The sequence below is a fragment of the Oncorhynchus mykiss genome, chromosome 2, assembly GCF_013265735.2.
Source record: "Oncorhynchus mykiss isolate Arlee chromosome 2, USDA_OmykA_1.1, whole genome shotgun sequence".
Lineage (NCBI taxonomy): Eukaryota > Metazoa > Chordata > Actinopteri > Salmoniformes > Salmonidae > Oncorhynchus > Oncorhynchus mykiss.
In genome coordinates this window covers 85,711,470-85,727,211 of record NC_048566.1, presented here as the reverse complement: position 1 = coordinate 85,727,211, position 15,742 = coordinate 85,711,470, and the positions used below count along the sequence as shown (strand labels likewise).

Sequence of the window (15,742 nt, the reverse complement as noted above, 5' to 3'; positions counted from 1 at the left end):
AAAAGAAAAAAGAGTCTATATACATTGTGTGCAAAAGGCATGAGGGGGTAGGCGAATAATTACAATTTTGCAGATTAACACTGGAGTGATAAATGATCAGATGTTCTATATATGTGCAGGTAGAGATACTGGTGTACAAAAGAGCAGAAAAGTAAATAAATAAAAACAGAATGGGGATGAGGTAGGTAAATTGGGTGGGCTATATACCGATGGACTATGTACAGCAGCAGCGATCGTTAGCTGCTCAGATAGCAGATGTTTAAAGTTAGCAGATGTTTAAAGTTTTTTTTTTTTTTTGCAATTCGTTCCAGTCACAGGCAGCAGATAACTGGAAGGAAAGGCGGCCAAATGAGGTGTTGGCTTTAGGGATGATCAGTGAGATACACCTGCTGGAGCGCGTGCTACCATCGTGGGTGTTGCCATCGTGACCAGTGAACTGAGATAAGGCGGAGCTTTACCTAGCATGGCCTTGTAGATGACCTGGAGCCAGTGGGTCTGGCGACGAATATGTAACCAGGGCCAGCCGACTAGAGCATACAGGTCGCAGTGGTGGGTGGTATAAGGTGCTTTAGTACAAAATGGATGGCACTGTGATAAACTGCATCCAGTTTGCTGAGTAGAGTATTGGAAGCTATTTTGTAGATGACATCGCCGAAGTCGAGGATCACGTTACCAATGGAGATAAACACTGGTAGAATGTTTGCTTCTAAATATGTATTTTTATTCAGGTGAGAACCAGCAACACCACTTCCCAGGTCTGAGTTGGGGGCTGGTTGCAGTGCTGCTCTACTGGGATGGAAAGCTTTGTGTGGCCAACTCCCTGCGCTCGCTCATCCAGTGCCTCCACTGCAAGACATTCACCTTGGAACTAAGGTATAATCTACTTCCTGCTTTCATTTTTCTTATTTCTGTGCCTTGATGATTAAACCGCAGAGGACTGTGTGTTCTCTTGTGCACTCTGTTGACTTGGTTATGTGTGTTCTCCCTCAGTGAGGAGCTGTTGGCCCTCACCACACATTTCACAGATGAGCTGATGAGCCAGGGCCTGACGACGTGCCTACTGACGCTGGTATCAGAGATCAATGTGATGCGGGAGTTTGAGCGCCTTCAGTAAGAGCGTGGCCTGGGAAACGAGAAACATAGGAAAGAGGTGAGAGGAAGCCCTTCTCAGAGGAATTGTATCATCACACAAACAACATGCTGATTTAGGTCTACACCATCACTGGTATTATCAGGCCGTATTAGCTAGCTACATTTGCTCTTCCTCAGTACATTTATTAGCTAGTTAGCTAGTGATAGAATAATTTGTATGTTTAAGATCATGCCTAAAGTGTTCCACTCTGAAACCATATAATTCTGTGAAATGTATTAGAATCATAAAACTATAATCTGATGATGTGTGTAGTTTGTCAGATTTAGAACCAGGACATTTTGTTCCTGTTTAGCTGCCGGGGCGGCAGGGTAGCCTAGTGGTTAGAGCGTTGGACTAGTAACCGGAAGGTTGCAAGTTCTGTCGAGCTGTCGAGCTGTCGTTCTGCCCCTGAACAGGCAGGGGCAGAACAACCCACTGTTCTTAGGCCGTCATTGAAAATAAGAATTTGTTCTTAACTGACTTGCCTGGTAAAATAAAAAATAAAATAAAAATGTAAGCAGGGTGCAAGTGTGAAGGATAAGAGGAGCTATCAACAGATAAGTTGTGCTACTGTGAAACCAATAACAGGACATGCTGTGAGAAAGGAGGAGGTGAGAAATTGTTAGGCTTGCAGAAAATTATGAAACATGTTGCAGAATATGATAAACAATGTAGTGTAGTGTAGTTCCAATGTAGTGGAAAAGTAACTGTCTGAGCAAGGCGTAATTTAAGATTTGAACTTGTTTGTAGAGTTCGACCGATTATGATTTTTCAACGCCGATACCGATTATTTGAGGACCAAAAAAGCCGATACCGATTTAATCGGCCGATATTAAAATAATAAAATAAAATGTATTTGTAATAATGACAATTACAACAATACTGAATGAACACTTATTTTAACTTAATAGAATACATCAATAAAATCAATTTAGCCTCAAGTAAATAATGAAACATGTTCAATTTGGTTTAAATAATGCAAAAACAAAGTGTTGGAGAAGAAAGTAAAAGTGCAATATGTGCTTTGTAAGAAAGCTAACGTTTCAGTTCCTTGCTCAGAACATGAGAACATATGAAAGCTGGTGCTTCCTTTTAACATGAGTCTTCAATATTCCCAGATAAGAAGTTTTAGGTTGTAGTTATTATAGGAATTATAGGACTATTTCCCTCTATACCATTTGTATTTAATTAACCGTTGACTATTGGATGTTCTTATAGTCACTTTAGTATTGCCAGTGTAACAGTATAGCTTCCGTCCCTCTCCTCGCTCCTCCCTGGGCTCAAACCAGCAACACAACGACAACAGCCACCACATCGAAGCAGGGTTACCCATGCAGAGCAAGGGAAACAACCACCCCAAGGCTCAGAGCGAGTGAAGTTTGAAACGCTATTATTGCCCGCTAACTAGCCAGGCATTTCACTTCGGTTACACCAGCCTCATCTTGGGAGTTGATAGGCTTGAAGTCATAAACAGTGCAATGCTTGACGCACAACGAAGAGCTGCTGGCAAAATGCACGAAAGTGCTGTTTGAATGAATGTTTACGCGCCTGCTTCTGCCTTCCACCGCTCAGTCAGATACTTAGATACTTGTATGCTCAGTCAGATTATATGCAATGCAGGACACGCTAGATAATATCTAGTAATATCATCAACCATGTGTAGTTAACTACTGATTATGATTGATTGTTTTTTTATAAGGTAAGTTTAATGCTAGCTAGCAACTTACCTTGGCTTACTGCATTTGCGTAACAGGCAGTCTCCTTGTGGAGTGCAACGAGAGAGAGGCAGGTCGTTATTGCGTTGGACTAGTTAACTGTAAGGTTGCAAGATTGGATCCCCCGAGCTGACAAGGTGAAAATCTGTCATTCTGCCCCTGAGCGAGGCAGTTAACCCACCTAGGCCGTCATTGAAAATAAGAATTTGTTCTTAACTGACTTGCCAAGTTAAATAAAGATTAAATAAAGGTGTAAAAAAAAAAAAATTGACAAAAATACTGATTTGCGATTGTTATGAAAACTTGAAATCGGCCATTCCGATTAATCGGTCGACCTCTACTTGTTTTTGTGTGTGTACAAACGATTTGCTCTGAAGATTCACAACCTTCAGGAATTAGACAGAGATATAAAATAGTTCAGTTAGAACATTGGGATAGAAATTCCCGTGACACTAGATATTAGCATTAGCAGCTAACAATTAGCGTCTCACTAGATTTAGGGCAACTTGCTAAGAAAATACAAACTAGCTGTTTGCTAGTTTGTTTGCTGATGTAAGAAACACAAACTAATAGTGTCATTATAGAACTCTAGTGGATTTATATTAAGAAGCAAAGTGAAAACAAAGTGAAAACAGCATTGTTGTCATCAACATTGTTGCATGTGCTGCATTGACCATGCAGACTGAATGCGAGTGTCTCCTGGTTGAGGAACATCAAATGCGCTCTTTGAGTGATGGGGCGTGGCTAGGTTTGTGTGGAAAGTGGCACGGAGAGAAAGAGCGGAGGGAGATGACTCAAGTAGTGAAGTAAACTATAAAAATTGACATTACACATGGCTTATCACATTTTAACAAACCAAACATTCAAATACCGGTATAGAAGGTAAAGTGAAAAACCAAACCAGTCCCTGCATCAATACCGGTATATCATAAAATACGGAATACCGCCCAGCCATACTATCATCTGCATATAAATGGATGAGATAGCTCAGGCAGTAGGAAGCTATGTTGTTGATGTAAATTGAGGAGTGCGTGGAGCCTAGGATCGCGCCATGGGGTACTCCCTTGGTGACAGGCAGTGGCTAAGACAGCAGATTTTCTGACTTTATACACTACACCCTTTGAGAGAGGTAGTTAGCAAACCAGGCCAAAGACCCCTCGGAGACACCAATACTCATTAGCCGGCCCACAAGAATGGAATGGTCTACCATATCAAAAGCTTTGGCCAAGTAAAAAAAAAAATAGCAGCACAATATTGCTTAGAATAGTCGCATTAGAAGCGGTGGGAGATGAGGAAATGTTGGACCGTCAAGGAGGCATGCCTGAGTCAAATAGGAATCCTGACTTAATGAAGTGGTGATTGAAGAGCTCAGCCATGTGCTTCTAGTCAGTAACAACCACATCATCAACTTTAAGGGACATGGGTAGCTGTGAGGAGGAGGGTTTATTCTCCAGGTCTTTAACCGTTTTCCAGAACTTCTTGGGGTTAGACCCACAGAGAGAGAACTGCTCCTTAAAGTAACTAACTTTGGCCTTCCGGATAGCCCAAGTGCACATATTTTTCATTTGCCTGAACGATAACCAGTCAGCCTGAGTATGCGTGTGCCGAGCCTTTCGCCAAATGCAATTCTTGAGGTAGAGTAACTCTGCAAGATCGCGGTCGAACCAGGGCCTGAACCTGTTTTTAATTCTCATTTTCTTTATGGGGCGTGTTTGTTAAAAATACCACTGAAAATATAAAAAAAAGAAGGTCCAAGCTTCTTTGACAGAGGGGATCAAGCTGATTCTATACCATTTTAGAGGCCAGTTCATGAAGGAAGGCTTGCTCATGAAAGTTTTTTAGCAAGTGTCTATGACATCAGGACAGGTCATTTCACTGAGCAGCCATTACGAACACAGGCTGTAAAACCGTGATCACTAAGGTCATTACACAAAGCACCGGACTGATACCTATCAGGATTATTTGGGAGGATAACATCGAGGAGAGTAGCCTTTTCTGGGTGTTTGGAGTCATGCCTTGTGGGATTGGTAATAATCTGAAAGATTTAGGGAGTCTCATTGCTTTAGGACTTGGTCAGGTGGTTTAAGCATGTCCAAGTTTAGCTCACCTAGCAGGACAAATTCAGATTTAGTGTAAAGGGCCAGGAGAGAGCTTAGAGCAGGTAGGGAACAGGCTGGTGCTGATGGAGTACGATAGCACCCAGTAACAGTCAACAAAGAGCTATTTGAAAGTTTAATGCTTAAAACCAGCAATTTGAATTTGTATCTGGTCTCTCCAGATGGGAGCCTTAACTCAGCATTCAGTCCCCATAAAGCAAAATATATCATTGTAATGTACTTTATTTATTTATTATTTTCTTTATGGCGTTCACAATAGCATCATACCAAACACTACTCACTCAGTTCCAGGTTGGAATGGTGTCCTCAGCTGTTTGTTTGCTAGAGCATCCTCCGTATAGCCTGGAAAAAGGAAACCTTGAAAGCAGTAATCTCTCTAGTTAATTTTGGTCAACATTAGGTTGTAGGTTTAGAGTTTTGATCTGGAGCTAAGGCCATGCTGTGCAGGTTAGCATCCTGCATACAGTGCCTTGCGAAAGTATTCGGCCCCCTTGAACTTTGCGACCTTTTGCCACATTTCAGGCTTCAAAAATAAAGATATAAAACTGTATTTTTTTGTGAAGAATCAACAACAAGTGGGACACAATCATGAAGTGGAACAACATTTATTGGATATTTCAAACTTTTTTAACAAATCAAAAACTGAAAAATTGGGCGTGCAAAATTATTCAGCCCCTTTACTTTCAGTGCAGCAAACTCTCTCCAGAAGTTCAGTGAGGATCTCTGAATGATCCAATGTTGACCTAACTGACTAATGAGGATAAATACAATCCACCTGTGTGTAATCAAGTCTCCGTATAAATGCACCTGCACTGTGATAGTCTCAGCGGTCCGTTAAAAGCGCAGAGAGCATCATGAAGAACAAGGAACACACCAGGCAGGTCCGAGATACTGTTGTGAAGAAGTTTAAAGCCGGATTTGGATACAAAAAGATTTCCCAAGCTTTAAACATCCCAAGGAGCACTGTGCAAGCGATAATATTGAAATGGAAGGAGTATCAGACCACTGCAAATCTACCAAGACCTGGCCGTCCCTCTAAACTTTCAGCTCATACAAGGAGAATCAGAGATGATCAGAGATGCAGCCAAGAGGCCCATGATCACAACTGGATGAACTGCAGAGATCTACAGCTGAGGTGGGAGACTCTGTCCATAGGACAACAATCAGTCGTATATTGCACAAATCTGGCCTTTATGGAAGAGTGGCAAGAAGAAAGCCATTTCTTAAAGATATCCATAAAAAGTGTCGTTTAAAGTTTGCCACAAGCCACCTGGGAGACACACCAAACATGTGGAAGAAGGCGCTCTGGTCAGATGAAACCAAAATTGAACTTTTTGGCAACAATGCAAAACGTTATGTTTGGCGTAAAAGCAACACAGCTGAACACACCATCCCCACTGTCAAACATGGTGGTGGCAGCATCATGGTTTGTGCCTGCTTTTCTTCAGCAGGGACAGGGAAGATGGTTAAAATTTATGGGAAGATGGATGGAGCCAAATACAGGACCATTCTGGAAGAAAACCTGATGGAGTCTGCAAAAGATCTGAGACTGGGACGGAGATTTGTCTTCCAACAAGACAATGATCCAAAACATAAAGCAAAATCTACAATGGAATGGTTCAAAAATAAACATATCCAGGTGTTAGAATGGCCAAGTCAAAGTCCAGACTTTCTCCAATCGAGAATCTGTGGAAAGAACTGAAAACTGCTGTTCACAAATGCTCTCCATCCAACCTCACTGAGCTCGAGCTGTTTTGCAAGGAGGAATGGGAAAAAATGTCAGTCTCTCGATGTGCAAAACTGATAGAGACATACCCAAGCGACTTACAGCTGTAATCGCAGCAAAAGGTGGCGCTACAAAGTATTAACTTAAGGGGGCTGAATAATTTTGCTCGCCCAATTTTTCAGTTTTTGATTTGTTAAAAAAGTTTGAAATATCCAATAAATGTCGTTCCACTTCATGATTGTGTCCCACTTGTTGTTGATTCTTCACAAAAAAATACAGTTTTATATCTTTATGTTTGAAGCCTGAAATGTGGCAAAAGGTCGCAAAGTTCAAGGGGGCCGAATACTTTCGCAAGGCACTGTATGTACCTGCCAGAAAGTCCAAGTTTATCTAACTCCAAATCTATCCTTTTGTAAAAAAAAATATTATGATGATCTCTCTGTCAGGCTGTCATGACCAGTCAAATGTATTTCCATCAATGAATAGGCTAAAAATTATTATTTCACAACGGGATTTCTTGTTCTCCCCAACAATTGGCCGGCGGGCAATTTTATTTGTCTTTTCAATTTTTTTTATCTAACAAAAGTCTGCTATTACCGGCTAATGTAAACCCTACTATAGGCCAATATGCACAAAGATGTGGGCAAATTCTCTGAAGAGCCAAAAATAAAGCTGGTAATACTGGATCCTATTTTGACAGGTTGCACATCAAAATATCAATCATGCATTCCCTGGATATGTTATATGAAATAGCTGACTTTAATCATAGGCTACCATCTCAGTTGTCTTACTTGACACTGGAAAATTGTCTAGAGCCCTGCTGCTAATGTAAAGTTAAGCCATTTTTTAAATCATTGTATTTATCAAGCAAAATAGTTACATTCATCACGATATGCCCCTTTGTTCATATTGCTCGCCCAGCTCTAGCGCTCCCTCAGATTTATTGCTATCAATTTATTACAATGTAGATTTTTGTCTCTATCGCCCAGCTCTAACATGATACTTAATTCATCCTTCAATAGGACATTTTGTAACCGCTTGTGTGATGTACCACAGGTGGTGCTGTTTAAGTTTGTGCATCAGATGGGGGATCTGCCGGCCCCCACCCTGTACATCCCATACCTACCTACACATGCTGAAGGGCCTGGCTAACGGCCACCAGTGTGCCCACTACTGCGTCAGCCTGCTAAAGACCAACGGGTCCTCACACGGTTACTATACATACTCTCACCTGCAATGCCCTGTAGGAATCTGTAAATAAACAAAGGAATTTTCTCATGTTCTCACTAATGGTGCTCTCCAGGGCTCGGTACAAGGTCCTCTCTTGTTCTCTAGCTAAAGATAAATGCAGCATTCATTCACTGATTTAACCTCTGAACCACACATCCCGGATCTGGTATAATTGTCATCAGCAACACTGAATAGCATAGCACCACAGTCAAATAATATTACTAGAAAATATTCATATTCATGAAATCACAAGTGGAATATTGCAAAACACAGCTTAGCCTTTTGTTAATCCACCTGTCGTCTCAGATTTTGAAATTATGCTTTACAGCGAAAGCAATACAAGCGTTTCTGTAAGTTTATCGATCGCTCGACAAAACAATAAGTACACTTAGCATCAGGTAACTTGGTCACGAAAATCAGAAAAGCAATCAAATTAATAGTTTACCTTTGATCTTCGGATGTTTTAACTCACGAGACTCCCAGTTAGACAACAAATGTTCCTTTTGTTCCATAATGTTCCTTTTGTTCCTTTTGTTCCTTTTGTTCCATATTTTTTATATCCAAATACCTCCGTTAGTTTGGTGCGTTATGCCCAGGAATCCACCGGAAAGAGCGTTCATGACAACGCAGACAAAAATTCCAAATTATATCCATAATGTCCACAGAAAAATGTCAAACGTTTTTTATAATCAATCCTCAGGGTGTTTTTCAAATATCTATTAGATAATACACTGCTCAAAAAATAAAGGGAAAACAACACAATGTAACTCCAAGTCAATCACAATTCTGTGAAATCAAACTGTCCACTTAGGAAGCAACATTGACAATAAATTTCACATGCTGTTGTGCAAATGGAATAGACAACAGGTGGAAATTATAGGCAATTAGCAAGACACCCCCAATAAAGGAGTGGTTCTGCAGGTGGGGACCACAGACCACTTCTCAGTTCCTATGCTTCCTGGCTGATGTTTTGGTTACTTTTGAATGCTGGCGGTGCTTTCACTCTAGTGGTAGCATGAGACGGAGTCTACAACCCACACAAGTGGCTCAGGTAGTGCAGCTCATCCAGGATGGAACATCAATGCGAGCTGTGGCAAGAAGGTTTGCTGTGTCTGTCAGGGTAGTGTCCAGAGCATGGAGGCGCTACCAGGAAACAGGCCAGTACATCAGGAGACGTGGAGGAGGCCGTAGGAGGGCAACAACCCAGCAGCAGGACCGCTACCTCCGCCTTTGTGCAAGAGGAGCAGGAGGAGCACTGCCAGAGCCCTGCAAAATTACCTCCAGCAGGCCACAAATGTGCATGTGTCTGCTCAAACGGTCAGAAACAGACTCCATGAGGGTGGTATGAGGACCCGACGTCCACAGGTGGGGGTTGGGCTCACAGCCCAACACCGTGCAGGACGTTTTTCATTTGCCAGAGAACACCAAGATTGGCAAATTCGCCACTGGCGCCCTGTGCTCTTCACAGACGAAAGCAGGTTCACACTGAGCACATGTGACAGTCTGGAGACGCCGTGGAGAACGGTCTGCTGCCTGCAACATCCTCCAGCATGACCCGTTTGGCGGTGGGTCAGTCATGGTGTGGGGTGGCATTTCTTTGGGGGGCCGCACAGCCCTCCATGTGCTCGCCAGAGGTAGCCTGACTGCCATTAGGTACCGAGATGAGATCCTCATACTCCTTGTGAGACCATATGCTGGTGCGGTTGGCCCTGGGTTCCTCCTAATGCAAGACAATGCTAGACCTCATGTGGCTGGAGTGTGTCAGCAGTTCCTGCAAGAGGAAGGCATTGATGCTATGGACTGGCCCGCCCGTTCCCCAGACCTGAATCCAATTGAGCACATCTGGGACATCATGTCTCGCTCCATCCACCAACGTCACATTGGACCACAGATTGTCCAGGAGTTGGCAGATGCTTTAGTCCAGGTTTGGGAGGAGATCCCTCAGGAGACCATCCGCCACCTCATCAGGAGCATGCCCAGGCGTTGTAGGGAGGTCATACAGGCACGTGGAGGCCACACACACTACTGAGCCTCATTTTGACTTGTTTTTTAAGGACATTACATCAAAGTTGGATCAGCCTGTAGTGTGGTTTTCCACTTTAATTTTGAGTGTGACTCCAAATCCAGACCTCCATGGGTTGATAAATTTGATTTCCATTGATAATTTTTGTGTGATTTTGTTGTCAGCACATTCAACTATGTAAAGAAAAAAGTATTTAATAAGAATATTTCATTCATTCAGATCTAGGATGTGTTATTTTAGTGTTCCCTTAATTTTTTTGAGCAGTGTATATCAACCGGGACAGTTAGCTTTTCACTAGGACCGGGAGTAACAATGGCCGCCTTTCTCTTTTGAGCACAACTCACTCTGAGAGCCCCCACCTATCCACTTACGCAATGTGGTCGTTCACGCTCATTCTTCAAAATAAAAGCCTGAAACTATGTCTAAAGGCTGTTGACACCTTAGGGAAGCCATAGAAAAATAGGAATAGGAATCTGGTTGATATCCCTTTAAATAGGCAATAGGGATGCATAACAACAGAGAGGTTTCAAAAACAGGGGCAGTTCCTGATTGGATTTTCCTCAGGTTTTAGCCTGCAATATCAGTTCTGTTTAACTCACAGACAAAATTTGGACAGTTTTGGAAACTTTAGAGTTTTCTATCCTAATCTGTCAATTATATGCATATTCTAGCATCTGGTCCTGAGAAATAGGCAGTTTACTTTGGGAATGTTATTTTTCCAAACATAAAAATAGTGCCCCCTAGCTTCAAGAGGTTAAATTCAGGGCATACACCTCCTAAACCTCCACTTCCTATTCCCTGGTTGTGTTTGTCCCTGGCAGGTACCTGTATCACAGCAGCACCAATCCAGAGGCGGCCTTCCAGAGCACTAAGATCCTCTGACGCATCGCCCGCTACCCCAACATCTACAACTGGCTGGTGGGAGACTTCACACATGACCAGGCTAGTCACTCCAACTCACCACCACTCCTTTCATTCGCTGCCTGCCAGACTTTCAGCTGGCTAAGAAGGAGGCGAGGATCCGCCACGAGACCCAGATCCTGAACCTTCTGATCACTTCCCTGGAGCTAAAGGCCCCCAACCTGGCCATCTATCTGGTGGGCTACGAGGTCAAGAAGCCCATCTCCTCCACCAACCTGCAGGTTGGCACCAGCTGCTCCTTCTCTTACATGCTGGGTTGTATTCATTAGGGCATTCACAGTAGCAAAAACAGTGGAAATCAGAAGTATTATATTTTACATCATGCAGGTTTCTCGGCACAAATATCCAAACCTAAATGGCTCCCAATCAAATAAAAAATGCGCTGACATATCCTAAAAACAGGACAGGTAAAAGTAAAATGGGCAATATGGAATGGACATCAGGCTACTCACAACTGCTGTCCAGGAGTTGCACCCCGTGGGGTAAATTGTCATGATTAGCAGTTTCAAGTTTGTAGCTGTAAAATATTGACAATCTGATCATGGCAAAAAATATAATACTTATGATTTCCCATTGCAAATAGGTTCAGGATAACTCCTGACAATGTTGATTGGCTGATATTCAGAGCTTAAATTACCAAATTGATTAGTCACAGGACTCTGGACTGCAAAGGTCTGTTTTACAAATGGTGGGCCTACCACATGTATGGGCATTCATAAAATTCCATTGCGGGACGACATGGTAGGGTACACCCCACCCCACTCCTTTCCGGACCGGACGTCTTTTTTTGTGTGTTTTACAAATGGTAGGCCTACCACATAGATGGGCATTCATAAAATGTCACTTTAGGTGACACTAGGTTACACATCAGTAAGCATGGACCAACGCTGATGGTGTAGTCCGGACCGGCTTTAATTTCCACAGACGTTGGTTTTTAGTCCTCTCCGGACCATTCGGGACCGGCTTTGATTTGGTCCAAACATATAAATTAAGTCCTTTCAACTTTCATTCAGAACCGAAAATGAACCACCGTCCAGAAAATACATATTTTAAACTTTCATTCATAACAAGAAAAATGAACTTGATTTATTTTTCGACCACAATTTTGTGATTAGCTGTAACTCCCTAACAGGCTTGGGGAGTGGCTAGGGTCGAGTTATGCGTCCTCCGAAACATGACCAGCCTAACCGCGCTTCTTAACACCTGCTCGCTTAATCCGGAAGCCAGTTACACCAATGTGTCGGAGGAAACACTGCTCAACTGACTACCAAAGTCAGCCTGCAGGCGCCCGGCCCGCCACAAGGAGTCACAAGAGCGCAATGAGCCAAGTAAAGCCCCACTGGCCAAACCCTCCCCTAACCCGGACGATGCTGGCTCAATTGTGTGCCTCCCTATGGGACTCTCGGTCACGGCTGGTAATGACACAGCCTGGGATCGAACCCCAGGCTGTAGTGACGCTGCCACACTGATGCAGTGCCTTAGACCGCTGTGCCACACTGGAGGCCAAAAAGGCATCTCTTCACTTTTCATTCAGAACCTAAATTGAACTTCAACATCTGGAAAATACGTATTTGCTTACTGGGACTATTCTATTATTGTCTTGCCTAAGGTGGCAGAACAGCCAGGACTGGCCCTGAGCAAAACTTTTTGCAATGGAAAATGAAAACAAGCGTTAGTTTTTGGACAGGTTCAGGTAGTCCCTCCCTGTTTCAGTTAATTTTCTTCTGTTTGGTGGCTTTCATGACTCCCTCAACTTGCCCCTGTGAAACAGAATTTTTAATTGATATTTGGCTGTGTGATGCTAAGGAAATCTTCTCTCTCTGTCAGGTGTGCTGAGGTGCCCACAAAGCTGCCTGCATGCCATCCTGAGTCTGCTGCAGAGAGGCAGTGAGATACGCTTGGGTTCCGTGCTCACCATCCAGGCACCACACCTGGCTGAGCACTGTTACCAGGTCATCTACCAGCTGTGTGCGTGCTCGGACACGTCAGGCCCCACCATGCGATACCTGAGGACCAGCCAAGACTTCCTGTTCTCATCTGCAGCACCTGCCCTTCATTCTACCAAGTGAGCTCTTCACTGTCATATCGATACAGTGTGCTCCTATCCTGGTCTTCTCTCCGTCATCTGCAATGATCTGAAAACACAGGATAGGTGGTAGAAATATGGCAGATGCCAACCAGAGCATTTATACTCCTACAAAAACCCAGTCGTCTTTTTTAACAGAGCTGCCAGAGAGAAAGGAAACTACTCCGGGTGTCAATCTTCTCTCTAAACCGTGTCTCTCCCCCTACGCTCTCATGTGATGAGATCTCCACCCTGTCCCAGATATCCTGGCTTATGAAGACAACGGGCATCGAGCTCAGAGTGACATCACTCAACCGCCAGCACTCACACACCCAGCGCCTCCTCCACCTTCTGCTGGACGACTAGCCTCACACTCGGCACGCAGATAAGACCTACTACTCACTCACTCACTATGCACCCACACACTATGAAAGTTGGATGCATTGGATGTATTGTCATTCACTGATGTAAATGGGATACGAGGAAATGTGCAAAAAGCAAAACCCTTTACAGTTAGCCTCTTTGATTAGCTGATGAGGAGACGGGCATGGAGGAGGAGTCCAAATCTGTCAGCTGATTCCTGCACTTATGTCTAGTTCTTCAGTCTTCACATATTTGTGAATCATAATGCGTTCTGTCATTCTGTCTGTAATAATCCTGGTATGAATCATATGCATTCTGTGACAATAGAGCAGGGGTACTCAACTCTGACCCTTCGAGGTCAGGAGCCTGCTGGTTTTCTCTTCTACCTGATCATTAATTGCACACACCTAGGGTTCCAGGTCTAAATCGGTCCCTGATATTAGAGGGGAATAATGAGAAAATGCAGTGGAACTGGAGTTGAGTTTGAGGGCTACAGAGCCTCTGTATTAGCAGTTGCAAAAGCTAAGAGCCCCTCTCCTGCCCTGACTCAAGACCTGTCCCTGCCCTCGGGCCTGTACTCTCGTGTGCCCAACCTGGGCCTGGTGCTGTTCCTACTGAAGAACATCGCTGCATACTTCTTCCACCAGAGCCAGACAAGCTCTGGGAAAGCTGCAGTGCCTGGAGCAGCCACCCCCTGAGGAGCTCAAAGAGGAAACACACATTCAACCTATTGACAAGGTGATAGTGCCTCAGCCCTAACCCTCCTCTATCCCTGTCTCTCTGTTTGGTGTGTAGCTGTGTCTGTGTTTGGTACTGGAGTAGAGAATCTCTTTGGTCCAGAGGAGCCTCCTGGTCCAGCTTATCAACAACAGGGCCAAGCTGCTGGCCTTCTGCTCCTGTATCCTACCATATTAAAATAAACCAGATGAAGTCACACCAGACTTCTGTGCAGGGGTTAGGTAAAGGGACTGATCTAATGGTTTAGGGTTCATCTCAGGGTGGTTTTGATTTTAGGGATTTTGTAGGATGATGATGTGCTGTTGGGTATGTATGATTAATGACGTGCCCTGAGCTGTAGCTAGTTCATGTGAGAATGAGAAATACCTTGACCTAACCACACCTCCGATGTGATTGAGACCTGCCTGTTTGTACTTTGGCGTCACCTGGAGTTCGACCTGTTGTACTGCACCCCCACCGACCCCAAGGACTCCCTGATGCCTGGAGCCAGCGAGGTTCTCCCCAGGCTAACCCTGTCTGGAGATTGAGATCGGACTGGGTTTTGGTAGAAGTCACCCTTAATCACAGATCTAGAATGCGATAACGCTACCCTCTAGCCTAACCTTGATCATGAGGGGAATGAAAAATCTGACCCTGTTTCAGTGGGCATCATCCAACTCCAGATGACTGCAGGAAATGTGATGTTAGTGGTGTTTCTCGAATTCCCCAGACTCATTTGGACGTGCCCTGGGTCTGGCCAGTCAGCCAGCAAGAGCAGGTAAGAGACTAGATTACACTAACAGTGTAACAGTTCTTTGAAAATCTGCACAGATTAGTTTATAAGGGTAGGATTTGTGTTAGCCTCAGTGGCAAACCGTTTAATTGTTGTATATGTGTGAGTTTGTTTTCAGTAAGACCCTGTGTCTCCAGCTGCAGAGTGACATGGGGTCCGGCTTTGGGGAGGCTCTACAGAGGAAGCTGCAGAGTGACATGGGGGCAGGCTCTACAGAGGAAGCTGCAGAGTGACATGGGGGCAGGCTCTACAGAGGAAGCTGCAGGAGGTGGAGGGACTGAACAGCCAGGTCCGCTCCCATTCCACCTTCATCCAGGCCCTGGTACGCAGGATACAAGGCCTGTTCCACCAGCCCAAGAGCTGAAACAGTCAACGACCAATACAATGAACAAGACCTAAAACCTGTGGAACAATGTTCACCTAAAGAGTACACCAGGCCAAGGATATGGACATTCCAGAACCAGACACACCTGATCTTGAGAATTCTATTTAAACCAGACTCGACTTCCCCTATTCACTCCAGTCTATTCTACTGGCCTCTACTGTCCTCCGTCTCTCCTAAGACGGGCGCTGTGCAATGTTAGTCTGACTGATGTAGTTTGCCCAATATTTTTTAATTTTCTTCACAAAACACACTTTTTGGTATAATGGATTTTTTTTCTATAATGTAATGATTTTCCAATGATTTATTGATTTTATTGCAGGGCTATTCAACTCTTCGTGGTCTGGAGCCTGTTTTTTTGTTTTGTTCTCCCTGATACTTAATTGCACCCACCTGGTGTAAATCAGTCCATGATTAGAGGGGAACGATAAAAAAAGTGGTACTGGCTTTGAGGTCAAAGGGTTTGTCTCATCTTTTGTAACAGGACTCATTTGAGTGACTTATGATCAGAGGAAGCAGGAAAGGTAACCAAAACAGGCCTCTGCACTTTCTGCAAAG

At 43.9% G+C, this 15,742-nt stretch overlaps 1 long non-coding RNA gene across 3 annotated transcripts; it reads left to right on the top strand.

The window, feature by feature from the left end:
* The first annotated feature begins 733 nt into the window (after positions 1-733).
* On the top strand, positions 734-15,673 carry LOC110502240. 3 transcript variants are annotated; one of them, XR_005038565.1, is made up of 6 exons: positions 734-873; positions 991-1,150; positions 10,765-11,085; positions 12,692-14,190; positions 14,429-14,787; positions 14,921-15,673. It is a non-coding gene; the product is annotated as an uncharacterized LOC110502240 (long non-coding RNA). The 3 variants fall into 3 exon arrangements; XR_005038566.1 differs by having other exon boundaries at positions 12,692-14,787; positions 14,940-15,673; XR_005038562.1 differs by having other exon boundaries at positions 12,692-14,787.
* The last annotated feature ends 69 nt before the right edge of the window (positions 15,674-15,742 follow it).